Source organism: Poecile atricapillus, chromosome 6, assembly GCF_030490865.1.
Source record: "Poecile atricapillus isolate bPoeAtr1 chromosome 6, bPoeAtr1.hap1, whole genome shotgun sequence".
Classification (NCBI taxonomy): Eukaryota; Metazoa; Chordata; class Aves; order Passeriformes; family Paridae; genus Poecile; species Poecile atricapillus.
The window spans coordinates 23489467-23503754 of record NC_081254.1 but is presented as its reverse complement, the minus strand read 5'-3'; the positions used below and the strand labels follow the sequence as shown (position 1 = coordinate 23503754).

At 38.3% G+C, this 14288-nt stretch overlaps 1 protein-coding gene across 2 annotated transcripts in view; it reads right to left on the bottom strand.

Moving 5' to 3' along the window:
- The window catches only part of LOC131580419 (heparan sulfate glucosamine 3-O-sulfotransferase 1-like), a 45336-nt gene extending 42880 nt beyond the window's left edge, over positions 1 to 2456 (bottom strand). The window contains exon 1 of one of the 2 annotated variants that reach the window (XM_058841602.1): positions 2383 to 2456. The gene's annotated coding sequence lies outside the window, so the exon portion shown is untranslated. Of the gene's footprint in view, positions 1 to 1751; positions 1864 to 2382 lie in introns of those variants that run through there. The other variant, XM_058841601.1, reaches the window with a different exon arrangement.
- Between the last annotated feature and the right edge of the window lie 11832 nt (positions 2457 to 14288).

Here is a 14288-nt window from a genome sequence, read left to right as displayed (position 1 = left end):
GTTTTTCCAATATAAGTCAATCCAACACTTGACAGCCAAACAAAAATGTACTCTAGACTGAAATTTACACAATGACTTATATTGTTCAAACCCCAAATTAGAACTCCCATATTTCATTTATGACTTACAAGGCCAAAGCACTGGCCAGAAGAATGCCAGTTACACACACAAAAAAAAAAAGTATTTCTATTGTAATGGTATCTCAGAACAATAAATGTTCACTAATTAATAAATGTTGGCCACTTGATAGACTGGTGTCCATGACAGCATTTCCAGTTAGAGACGGAAGATTTGGAAAAGAACACAAATTATTTTCCTGTTCCAAGTTCAAAGATGAACTCCAGTTTTATTGACTGTCATTTGACCTCTACCATCTGGTGTCAAACTAAATTCCTAACAACTGAACCTCTTAATTGGTTGGTTATAGTCTAGACCAAGGCTTCCATCTTAAATATGGTAAAAATGCTGTATATGTGACTTTGATTTCATTTAACAATGACCTGCAGCCTTGGATTTGACAGAAAGACTTGATTTCCAAATGTTTTTCCCCACCTCACTAGTCTCCTTTTAAGTTTTTGTCTTTTTATTTCTGGCTTGTGCTTATTTTTGTCTCCCTTATTTTGTTGCTATAGAACAGTGATATGAAAACTACTGCATCCAGGCTTGCTTTCAAAGTAAGCATATTGAGTGGTTAGCCTGGCTCGTATGTTCTTGCTTACCTCACAGATTTCTGTGTTATTATTAGTTTCTTCTACTAGCATAGCAGTCTTTTGCCACACACATACACACACTTTTACAATAAGCTCACAACTTATGAAACTTGCAAATCACACGTGCTGTCAAAGCACACAAACTCTTTAATTCCCTCATTCTGATGCAATGTACAGGATCCATCTATAAAACATAACACCTTTTTTAATCAAAAAGCAATATTTTTACATAAGTGGAACAAAGGAATAGTATTTGCCATTTACAGTTGTGTCAAAAATCCACTAGGCTGCCAAAGCAATTAACCCTAATCAAAATTAGTTCCATTTGAAATTACAAAACCTCAGTCTACTTTTATCAGCAACAAACCTAGTGAAATACATGAAAATTCACAAAACTGAAGTATGAATAATGTCTACAATATGAAACCATTATCTCATCAGACCAAAGCTGTCATTTTGTATTTTATGGTGAAATACCTGGCACACAAATAACACAAACATCTTACTGAACAGTAGGTCTCTCCAGTTCAGTTCATTTAGCAGGCAAGTGTCAAGAACTATTACAATATTGCCTTAGAGGAAGTAAGTGAAATTCTTGGAAGTAGCTTATGATATTTTTTAAAGCTTTTTTTTCAAAGGTTGGAAATAATCAAAGTAGACATCACACGGATTTTAGTTGCTGCAGTTGAGAAAGTCAACATTTTCAATGGAAGTTATGCTATCCCTGGTCCAAGTTTTCACCATCCTGTATCACAGAAAATATGAGTTTGTACACACTAAAAACAGAAGGTAAAACAGCCTGGTTATTCTTAGCCTTTTATGTGTGGCAAAAATAAGAGGACATATATGATTATAAAGCACCATCCTTGCACTCCACCACCTCCAACTCTGCAAGAGATTTCAGGCTGTAATGTGTAAATCATTATTACATGCTCTAACAGTACTTTCTATTTAATCAGGAGAGAAGAAAAATCCCCTCTAGAATTACAACAAATAACTACAGTTTTTGTTTTAAATTAAATGATGTAGTTTATATCTGACCTGAGTTTCAGTCTTTTCCTAGTGGGAAATATAAATTCAGCATTTGGATACATAATCCTACAGCTCTCAGAAGAAGCCGACTCCACCGCGAACACTTTACATGATTTATAGCTCTCCTCCAGATTCAGATGACAAGTCTCGGCGGAGCAGGTGCAACGAGGTATATTTTCCTTCCTTCAGACATCATTCCCTCGTATGTAAATTAATTAGCAAGTCTTCCTCACTTTGGCGTAAGCGGGGAAGATGAAGCTAATGGAACATCAGCGTTTGGTTTCTCACGAGGAGCGGGTGACCCGGCGTAGGGAGGGAAGGAGGGAGGGAGGCAGGGAGGGGGCTCGCTGTTGTTACTGCTGGAGCCACAGCGATTTTGACAGCGTCAGCGGCGATAAAGTGAGCCCGGCTCCCGCGCACTTATGCCAAGAGAGCGATTTTTAAACCGCTGGCAGGATTCGGGGGAACCACGGGGACGCGGAGCGAACACATCCCGCGCACCTCCCGCGGCAACCCGAGCCTTCCCGTCCCCCCTGCCGGCAAGTTGGAGCTGCCCTGCCCGCGCCCCCTCCGCGCCCCGCCTGCCGTGCCCCTTCCCTGGCTGCCGGGGGCACGGGGAGCGCGTCCCGACTCCCATTACCTCCTCCGGAGCCATGGAGAGCGCCGCGGCCGCGGCTCGCCCGGCGCCCAGCGGAGCGGAGCGGAGCGGAGGGGCCGGCGCTCCCCGCGCTCCCTCACCCGCCGCGCCGCCAGCCACTGGCACAGCCCGCTCCACATAAATGCATTAACAGCAGCCACATCATGATTAATTCATCAGTCCCAGTGACCAGAGGAGGAGGCAGGCGCGGGGGCTGCGGAGAGGCAGGGCGCACGGGACGGTCCCTTCTCCCGGAGTTCGGCCCCGGCACAGGGCTCCGCCAGCGCGGAGGGAGGGATGCAGGGAGGGAGGGAGGGAGGGAGGGGTGGATGCCGCGGCAGCGCTCGGCTTCCCGCGGGTGCCCGTGCGCTGCCCGGTGTGAGGGAGGGCGGGGTCTCCCTGGACAGGTCCCGGCCGGGGAAGAGCGAGGTAACCGAGCGAAGTTGGGAAGGCTCCGCTTCACGAAGCGGGCAGCAGGCACCGCTCAGCTGGACGCTGAAGCATCCTCGGCTCCACGGGAAACGGGCTGCGGGCGGCAGCTGCAGCCCCGCCGTGTCTCCCGGCTGCCCGCGGCCCGGAGCCCCGAGCTGCCGGCACGGAGGAGCCAGCCGGGCACTACAAGCATCCCGGGCATCCGTGGGGTAGTGATCGCTGTAGCAGGACTAAGCTCACTTGCACAATTGTGTCCAAAACCCCTCCTCAGTCTCGGTGAAATCGCCTGCTCGGCCGAACGCCAGTTGCTGGAGCAAGGTTTTTCCGTGGAACACATCATTGGTGTCCATGGGAGCTTGCCTTGGTCCGCTGAGACAGCAACACCGGCTCCTTCCCCAGCCCTCCTGCACAAAGCTTTGCTGCCCTCTCTTCTGAGGGCAGCGCTGATTTCTTCAAATACCATTTTTTAAGCTAGAGGTACGCTGGACTTTGAGTTTCTTCACAGAAGGGGCATAAGACTTAAAGTGTTTCAGAACAGCTGTTAAGTGCAGGAAACCCTTTGCATTTCTCTGCCATCATTTTCCACTCCAAATATAGGCAGAAGTCCTCTGAGTTCACCATCCCCCTCCAATACTTAATACAAGGTGTACTTTACAACACCAAGCAAGACACCACCTTACCTTCTTAGGTAAGAGGACTCATCATCCCTAGTTGGGTGATGAAATTTGTGTAGAACAAATGATTTACCACCTACTTATTCATCTATAAAACCAGGTTTACCTACCTATTGTCATACTCTGAGGGAATGTATTTGAATAGGATATTATTGTGGTATTCCTTATTGATCATGTTCCAGGAGCAAAAAGTCACCTCTTGTAGATTTTAGATTATCAAAGAATCTTCAAGCTGACACAGCTACATATAGAGATTTCCAAGTACCAGACGGAGTTCATAAGCTTTACATAGAGAGATCCCCATATTGTCACAAGCCCTAAGACAGGTGATCACAGGCAAAGGGATTTAAAGCTGTGTAAGGACGAAGAAGAAAATAAATGAAAAAGGTAGAGCACTTTTGCCCGAAAAATTCATTCACATGACACGTTAACTTTTCTTTTGTGATATTCTGTAGATTTGCGTTACTCATACACAAGAGTAATTAATTCCACAGTTAAGGCTGTGTTGTGGTTTGCACTTATAGAGGGACTAAAAATCTCTAGGTTCATATACCTGAATGTTGCATTTAGACTGCACAGCACAATAGCACATAAGAATTATAGCTAAATTTTCTTTCAAAAAATAATACTTACTTGCCTTCTTGCCTGTAGAGAAAAATCTTAATTGTCCTCTTTTTCCAGATTTTCCCATTTTCATCTGTGAATTCTGAAGGTTTCTGTGTATATTAGAAGCCATTCTTACTGTAGGAAAAGAACACAAATAAAGCTGTTTTTGAACATTTAAAATTAAGCAGAAATAGGGAACACAAGCTGTATCCACCATATTACTTCATTGCACTTGGTACTGGTGTTCCAAGATAATTACAGAACAGTAGATTGAATTTTTCTACCTATTTTCTACTTATTTTATCAGAATCAAATGTTTCCTGCAAAACCTGATGTAGGCATCTGAAAAAGTAAAAGACTGGAACTTTATTAAAACCTCTGAATCACCAATCCAAAACTCTGCTTTTTAGTCGGCATTACCTAACATCTTCTGTAATCCAGTGCTTCATTTTAAAATCAGTTCATTTCACTCTTCCTAGTGAAGGCAGTGCCTGAACATGCACTGGCTCCTCTGATTAGAAATTGTCCCATTTGTTTCTCTCCCCAGAATCCTAAGTATTATTCTTTTCTGTTCACCTAGTGATATATTTATGTACAACACTCACATTTCCTTCAACTGAAACAGATCTTCTTTCAGCCTCTTTCCATAAATCAAGTTCTGGATTTCCCTGATGATGTCTATGACCTATCACAGTTTGAACTACCAATTTTTAAACTGGCAAAGTTTTATACATGGCATTCCAGTAAACTCTTACAAGTAATGCCCACAATGGTCTCTTCACACCCATTTAAACATTGATAAATGAGGGCTTTGCCTCACTTTCTTTCTTGACTTTCCTACATAGATAGGTTTCAGTTTTTCCTGTGCTCAATACCAACAAAACCTTCTCATGCCATACAACTTTTGACTCACAAATTACTGGATTATACCAGAAGTTTTTATCAGGCCCTAGTGCATAATCTTGAATTTTGCTATCCTATAATACAGTGTCATTTCTTGGCTCCAGTATTCTGTGTGTTATTATTATTGACAAGCTGCAAGTCAACAGCAAATTACTCATTTTCTTATTTTCTAAGATTATTAATGACTTTATTAATGGATACAGAAATAAGAACTGAGTCTTAACAAACCTAGCAAATTCCATTTATTGGTCTCTTTTCAGCATAAACTCTCTCCCTTTGCAGGTCCTTCACAGTTCTTACACAGGTTTTCTTGTCTTCCATTTCAGCAGTTGCCCACACACAGATGATTGCTTCCAGGTTACTAACATTAAACTCTGGAGAAAGCAAAGGTGTTAATGAGATGGTGTATGAGGTGTCAGCTGTTATGGAGTTTGGGATAAAGATGTAGTATAACTAAAAATGAAGGAGAAAAACAGTCATGAGTAGCCTGGTAAAAGTCCAGTCTCTCTGCTATGCTACATTTCCAAGTTAAAAATGGCCAGCTACTACAATCCAAAGAAAAATCACCATGGCTAGAGAGGGAGAGAGTGGACCTATTTTCTGTTCTTTTCACTCTTTTCTTCTATTTTTGGAAATTTTCCAAGTTTCTTATTACAGAACTCTATTGCCTGGGCAATTTTATTCATGTATCTTCTCAGCAAGAGTGGTAGAACTACATAACTATCAAAGTATGCAAAACTTCAAGGCCTGGTTTTCTTATATTGTTATTTATTGAAGTACAGCTTTATGTTTCTACAAAATGATTAATATCCTTGCTGATACCTTATTGGTATGAAAGGATGGATGCATAGTTCCACTACTGCAACATCTGAAATTATATGGACACAAATTCATTAAAAATAATTCAAGGATTTTTTTTTTTTTTTTAATATTGTGAATCAAGTTTCAGTGCTGCCACATCTACATGTTTGGTCTTGGTGTATCTCCGTCTAAGACTTGAGATGAAATCTGAATCACACAAAAATCAAAGAAATTCTGCTAGTTAATTCATCAGAGCTAAGATTGCGTTCACTGAATTTTCTCTGAGGCTTCACTTGACATGAAATATCTAATTACAGTAGTTTATATTAAATATAAACATACATGTGTCTAGGTTTATTTCTAGAAAATAAACTATATTGAAGGAAGAATACTGCATGATAGAATCAATCCTGGTTTAGTAAAACTAAAAGCAAATGATAGTAGTACATCTGTATGAAATATCCCTGGCCTGAAGGCCATATGACATTTTCTTGATTCAAGGCTTAATATTCAAAGCTTGGTCACAGTTATTCATCAGTTAAGGTTCATGAAGTTGGTCTGATTTATGACTAATTCTGGCTACTACATGGAAACTGTAGTTTCAGATGAATTATGATTATTTTTTTTCGGTCTGAGGCACAGACTAAAACTCAAGGCATAAAGAGTGTCTTTTGCCTTGATTTTTAACTAATTTTCAGTGAATTAGATATCTGGCAAGTAAGGGGGCAGGTCTACCTCTTAGTACTCAAAGCATTAGTGTTAATTAAGAGTGAGTTTGACTCAACTTTCTTCATTCTCCAAAGAACTTTTCTTCTCAGCTTTATAAAAGTCAGATTATCTAGACAAATGTTTATGGGAACTATATCATATAAAAGCTCAGGGCTTGACATGGACAACTTCTGTTATTCAGTACAGTAACAACCTCTGAAATATTCCAAAGAAGTGCATCTTCTCTCATGTTTATCTGGTCATTGGGTATTGTAATTTCTGTAATTTTCATGAAATGACTTTTTCTTACCAAAGCCAGAAATCCTTATTAACAGTAAAGCAATAGAAACAAATTACTCATAGGACATCAATGATGTTGAAAGATGACAGACTTATTTTCTGAAAGGGGGGAAATTCTGTCATTCCTGAAGGGTTATTGAGCCTTTCCAAACAACTGTAGATAATTCTTGAAACTGAAACTCTTCGCTATATACATTATTTCTGATTTTTAAAATTGCCCTCAGTTTTAAATACCTTCACTCACAAGTCAATTGTGTTACCTTAAAATGTGTCACCAGAGGTAGTGAACTGAAGAAAGAGAGAAAATAGGGTGACTGAAAAATCACAGCAAGAAATAAGATGATCCAAAAAATCATATTACTCCAAATTGCTAGTCCAGCTGAGTTGTACCTTCTGCAGACTCAGAGCAGACTGTAACTAAAGAGTGATTGCTTTTGTAGTTCTCTCGCCCTGAAAACAGTCCAAAATGATCCATACAAAGCTAGGGCCAGTTGCAGACAAGGCTGGTGTCTACAACATGAAATCTCTGAGCATCCTCCTGAAGCTGTGCAATTTGCTAAAGAGTAAAGCACATTGCAGGCTTGCCCTTCAGAACCTCAATGCATTTCCTGCTTTTGGAGAAACAGACATATGAGATCACTGGAAGAAAATCTCACTACACCACAATACTGAACCAAGACCATTATTATTTTGCTAGCCCTGATGTTTCAGCTGACATGTGGTTTATAATGCTGTAAAATTATGGGTCAGGTAAACCTCACTGCAGCTCTTGGGTATAGCTGTCCCTCTTCATTTAAGATAGATGTAAGAAGTCATTATGCTCCTTTGCTGAAACAAGTAACTGAAATGACTTTAGTCTCTAAGCCCCAAATACAATTACACATCTCTGTGCAAAACAAAAGCTTGAAAAAGCCAGGTCAGAATGTGAATGAAGTGGGTGGATGGTTTTGCTGTTTTTTAAGAAGGATACAAATAAAAGTGACACAATGTATGTAGGTTATGCATAAATAAGGAGAAAGAGGAAATATGTAGAACCTCATGTCAAATTAATGCCAAAGAACAGGTACCAAGGAATAAACCTAGACAGATTTTGGGCTGCCAGCACAAACTGACATGGGCTGAATCTCTGAAAAATAAAAAGCTTTTTCAATATGCATACTTTCTGCTCTTTCTGTATAATTTTATGCTCAAAGAAAGATTTTTAATGTTGCTTCTTAGAAATAGGAATGCACCGAAAAAAGATCAATCTCTATGAACAGCTCCCCCATCTAATGGGAATAATCGACAAACCTCCAAATTTTGAGCAGCCATTGGGCACAGTAACAAAACTGTGTGACAGAGGGATAGACCTCAGATGTAAATATACATGTTATTACTGAAGATATAAACATCAGCTAGAAATATACTTATCATTATTAATTGATTTACAGAATTCCCACTCCATATTTTCAGAGGTGTTCCTTCCCTCAGGTTCCCTAAGAATCATTTATGCTTTGGGACCTTTAACTGCTGTATTTAGCTACCTTTCAAATTCCCCGAGGACCTGCTAAATCAGAAAGACATTCCTATACAGGAGAAAAATATTTTAATTCTCAACTTTTATATAAAGATTTAGATGTCTCTAACCTCCCTCTGTAACCTCCCAATACACCTACATCCCCTCTCCACAAGTCCAGGAAAAAAATAAATAAAAAGAATGTAGGCGTGTATCTTTTGACTGCCCCCAGGTGCCTTGAAAGAAGCTTATTAAAGGAGAGAGTCTTTTGGGGTAGTGGGCTGAAAGTGGCTTGGAGCAAGGAGTGAAGAAATACTCCAGTGCCTTGTTCAAGGAAATAGGGTTTTGTAGTTTCTTGTAAACAAACGGAAGCAGCTCAAAGAAACAGCCATACATGAGGACTGAGCTTTACAAAAGCCATCAAGTTTTAACCTACCATTAAACTCATCAAAGTATAAGTACATTCCTGACTTATACAGACCAGGAAACAGTTACCTCAAGTTATCTTTCCCAAAGGAAATTCTGAGAGTAATCCAGATAGTGCAAGTGATTAATTTTCTCTGTGCACACATAACTGCTGACTTCATTATTAAATAGTGGCTTTTTTCCATACCTGTAGAATTTACATGGTAGATGCAACACACTTATGAATGAAGCAAAAACATTTAAAATGTCTGCCTCTGAGCTTTCTAAATCTCACAGTATTAGTCAGGACTCACAAAATCCTTAAGGTTAACATCCAAGAATGGAAAGCAATTTTTTCACTTTGCTAAATAAATGCACAGCACAGTGTAAAATGGTCACATAAGGACAGTTTAAAATAAACACACTCTGCATATCGCATGCAAAAGCAAAAGGAGACATCTTGCAGAAGACAACAGTGATTGCTCAAGTGCTCAATACACAAAAATTGAATATTTCACATGCTGGAACTGATCAAAGGTCCAGTACTCTGTCTCTGGTGTACAGTTCATCTACTTTCCTGTCCTTGGCCAGATGGTTAAAGGCTGTAAATGAATGTGTGTACAAAGTGGTCCTTTCAGAGCATCCTGCTACCTTCTGGCAGTATTAAAGTATTAAAAGTATTATTTTCTGAAACAGATTTTCTGCACAGACCTGTCATGTTTCATAGCCACTCATGGATTCAATGAAGGAAAAACAACACAAGCGATGATTTACCCTTTCTGAAGGGGAACCATCACAGCTCCTGCATCTTCTGTGCACCACGTACAACACCCTGAGCTTTCCTGAGAGGTCTCCTATCTAATTACCCACTGAGTTCAACCTGCTTAGCTCATGAGATCTGACAAAGTCACAGCCTGATGTGGAGCAGCTGGGATTTAACTTTCATTTATAAAATTAAATTGGGAGATTTTTTTTCTTTCTTTCCATTTTTTCCACTTCTTCACCTTAAAATCACATAACATCCACGTATGTACATACAAATACACAAAACAAAGAGTCAAATCAAACCACAACAGTCAGTGAAGTTACTTGCTATAGAAATAGCAGTGCTGGTATTAGCACATCAAAGGGAAAAGCTATTTTAAAATTTAACTGCCTGGCAGATGCAGCAGATATAGGACAGGAACCAAAGAGAGGTGAGGAGGAAGGGAGGGTAGGAAGAGTAGAAAATAAGTGGGGAAGGGTACAGATGAATGTTATTAAATAAAGGTAAAAATAGCCAAACTCTATACTGGCAGTGAAATTTTGGCAATGTGGAATCCAGTAGCAAAATTCCAATTGACTTCAGGGAAATATGTTTTTCACCCTGTATCAGTAGTTTTACTCTCATGTATTGCAATGTGTCAACACAATTCCTCAATGTATTTATTTCCTATTAGTTCATTCTTGCCAATAACTTATTCTACAATGATTCTACAAATGTTGTAAAGGCAAGAAGGAAACTAACCCTGACAACTGAGTTTTCTATATTACATTGGAAAATCAAGATAGTTAGAAACCTGTTAGTTTCTATGGCACAAATTGCTATTCACACAGGTGGCATTATACAAATCATAAATAGTCATTCATCATATATTAGACTCTTGTATAGCTACAAAATATCATCCCCATCATTCCTGGGATTTGTTATCATCTTCTACACTGCTGAACTCCAGAGGCCATAATGATTTCAAAGGGAGGGATTTGTTTAGTCTGTAATGCAGGATATATGGGACAGTTAGTCAGTCTACATTGATGCATAACTGATTATTCTTGAGGTTCAAAAAATATTCATTGAAAAATGTTTTATATACAGTCAGTCTGATTGCTGTGGTAACACTGAATAACCTGAGCTGGCTCATTAAATCCATCCATGATAGAATTTTTTTTTCTGTTTCAGTTCTTTAACAACAGTAGTAATAATCATATAGATAAGTCATTAATCTATTACAATTCTTTAATTTGCTCTTAGAGCTGTTCTGAACAGAGTTCAAGCAGCACAGTTAAAAAGTTACTACCCCTGCCAGTTATTCCAGGAGATTTTTCTGATAAAGGGCATGACAGCAAATATAAAGAAATATACCCAGATCAAAATAATTTACAGGACCACCTTTGCCTTGATATCAGCAGTCCATTGTGTAAGCACTGTGTGACACCACTTCACGGGAAGCTTTGAAGGAAAGGAGATGGATTCTTTCTCAGGGCTCCTGAAACAACTGAGGCAGATACAAACATTTTACAATAGGGAATCAGACTCCATGAATCCATGTACAATTCTCTTGGCATATGAGCATATAGCATCAGAAGCAAGCTTGTAACTCCAAATGTGCGATCCTGTGGAGAAGCTCTGGATACAGGGAATAGCAGAGGTTAGCGCATAAACTTACGGGATCATAGCTGAAGGACTGTGCACTTTACAAGGACTGTCAAAAGATGATGGGCACAATTCCAGGTTAGGGTTTTTTTGCAGATTATTTTGTGTCTCTTTGATAAACAGAAAAATGAGAACATAGTAGTATATTTAGAAATAAGAACTTCCTTACCAACTTAGTGTGTTTGATTTTCTGAAAGTTGCTTTAAACTCAGCTTTCTTCCTGTAGGTGCACATAAATGTTACATGGGGATTTTATTAATCCAAAAAATATGGAGTGGTTAGTATCTTCTTAACAGGATAAAAACTGACTATGGCTTTAGACAATAAAAGATACAGAAGGGCCATATACAAAGAACTGAGGAAATCTACAATTTTCAAGTGTGTAGTCTTACCAATCAGCCATATGAAACAGACTGAGATACAATTACATTAAAAATAATCATAGAATCATACCTTTACCTTATTCACTCCACCCTTTGTGTTTTCTTGCACTTACTTCTCCGTGTTTGTTAAAGTTGAGACCATTTAAAGTTCCTTTATCTCTATGGCTGGGTTAACAGTTCTTTAATTTAATTTTTAAAAAATCAGTGGTTTTGCTTCATGGCCTCAAATATTGAATTCCTTGGCTGAAAAAAAAAGCTTTGTAGCAGATAAGTTTAATGGAAAAAAATTAAATAAAATGCTCGTGATTAAAATAAAGAAATTTCTCTAAATAGCCAATTGTATGTATAAAATAATTTGGCCTTCTTTTTCATATATGTAGCTGTAATCATTCTGCATTAAATAAATCTGAATGAATGTAGAAAGTTCTAAACATAAAATTATGAAAAGAATAGTTGCAATACTTTTAAATGAGGTACTTGCACTTTGTTCAGCTCTCAAAATCCTTTATAGTCTTAGTCCATTTAATGGTAGCCTAGAGACTGAATCTACCCCATCTCTTTAAACACACTGCAGATTTCAAAGTTGAGAGTTCTCAACTCTTGAAGTCCTTCTTTCCCATTGAAAACATTTTCATTTGTTTACATGCATATCACATCTCTGTCTACATTTATAGAAGTCAGCTGAGACTTCATTGGACACTGGAGGTGAATGAGGAAGTACACACATTTTATATTAAGGAAATGTCAGTAGTTTTTAAAACGTGGCCCTTGACTTCATTTAGGTTTTGATATTGTATCTTTTTGCAATAATTTTTATGTAGTTTTTGATATTTCAGTTAGATTTTTTGCTTGGTAAGTACATACAGTAATTGGGTCATTTTAACACTTCAGAGCACTATGGCATATTTTAACTAGAGAGAATCCACCTCTCTTGAACTCTAAACCACCAAAGAAGTTTACTCATTATGATTTTAGTCTTTAAAACAACAGGTTAGCCTTAAAAAAACAATTCACCATACTTTTCAAAGAAAAAGAAATCACTTGAAACAAGAGAATAATGGTATCTGTATTCTTCTGATGTTAATTATATGCTTTTTTGTTGATTCTACTCTCAAATAATAAAGATAATCCTCTGTAGAGCAACCTGGCCTTCAGTTTGGGGTACATAACTCATGTCACAGTCAATTCTTTCACAGCTGTGCCTGTAACAGTGGAGACCTGCTTAATTAGACCCCCCTCCAAAAACCACAAAGAATAATTGCATTCACAGGTTTTTAGGTACCACATAGTGTTCTGAACACAAAACTAAAGGCACAGGAGCAAATAAACCCTCCACTAATAATACTTCATGGGCAAAGGCTACCATGCAGGTTAACACAGAAAATAATGGGTCTCTTTGCCTCAGATATTTTTTTGCAGACAGACTTAATTAACTCTACAAGTAGAGATAATTACAAAGATTTAAACATATGCCTTCAATTTTGACATGTCCAACCTATGCAAAACTGAGGCCTGATTTTTCAGAGGGGTTTGTGCTTCAAAGCTGATGTTAAAGGGATAACTGTAGGTACTCATCCCCTAAAAATAATATTGTTATACTAAATATAAGGATATAACAAATACATCAACTAATTATAAGAATAATATTATTATACTAAGATATTTTAACTGTATTAAGCACACTTAAAAAGCATAAATATGAGTAGTAAAGTTTTAATTTAATTTTCCTTTTTTTGTTTGTGTGTATTTTTTTCTCTGGGTCCTTGAGAGTTTTGGATATGCAAGGTTGTCCAATGTGTCGAGAGGGCCCTGTATGAAAAATCTCCTACAAAAGAAGTAGAAATCTGATTTGAACTAACTAAAAGACTGAGTCCAGGCCTAATAAATGGCACACTAAATCAGATTATGTTGACAAAGGATATATCAACACTGTGTTTTACCAACAGACTCAGTCTCATATGTTTTGAGCTGAATAGAGGGAAGTTTCTCCCAAAGAGGAGCCGTGAACTGCTGTGATTCAGGGTGCTGGAACCATGCTTAGTGCTGTAGTGCTGAAGCTCTGTAGCTGCCTGATGGCTCATGTTTGGCTCGTTGCTTCAGAGAAAGGGCAGGCAAAAATCATGTTTCCCTTTAAAGGCTCACATTAATTTACCTAACAGTGGAAGAGCTAACCTCAGAATTTTTGCTGAATAAGAATGACCAAATCTTATTTTTCTTATTATGTTTTTTATAAAAATTATTGTGTACCTTATTTTTCTGTCTGCTGGGGAAGATGATGTTTTGTTCAAGTTGTGATGTGGGTAATTTAGCTCAAGTTATTCACAGAAGTTGATTTCATGACACATGCAAAATCATAATCTAAAGCAATATCTAATACTTAGATAGAAATAGATACTTAATACAGAAAATTTTTAAAAGCAGATTCCTCCTCTACCCCAAAATTAGCCAAGTTAGGGAAGGATAAACTGATTATTTCTCTTTGAGATGATACATAATTTATGATGCCAAGCACATATGCCCCTGGCTTGACAATGACTAGCAATATGACATTTTCAGGAATATAGCAGCAGTTAGACTATTACCAAGATGGGTTGAATACAATGGGCAATTATGGTAATTATGTGGCTAATCACAGAAAGCAAGGTGTACTGAAGATGCATTGGTCATTTCATTTATGTACTTAGAATCTCAACAATTTAGAAGAACTCTTGTCTATTTAGAAAATAGGAAAAGATTCTCAATGCATATTTTAGAACAATGTTTCAAATGTGTTTGAACATGAAGGAAAA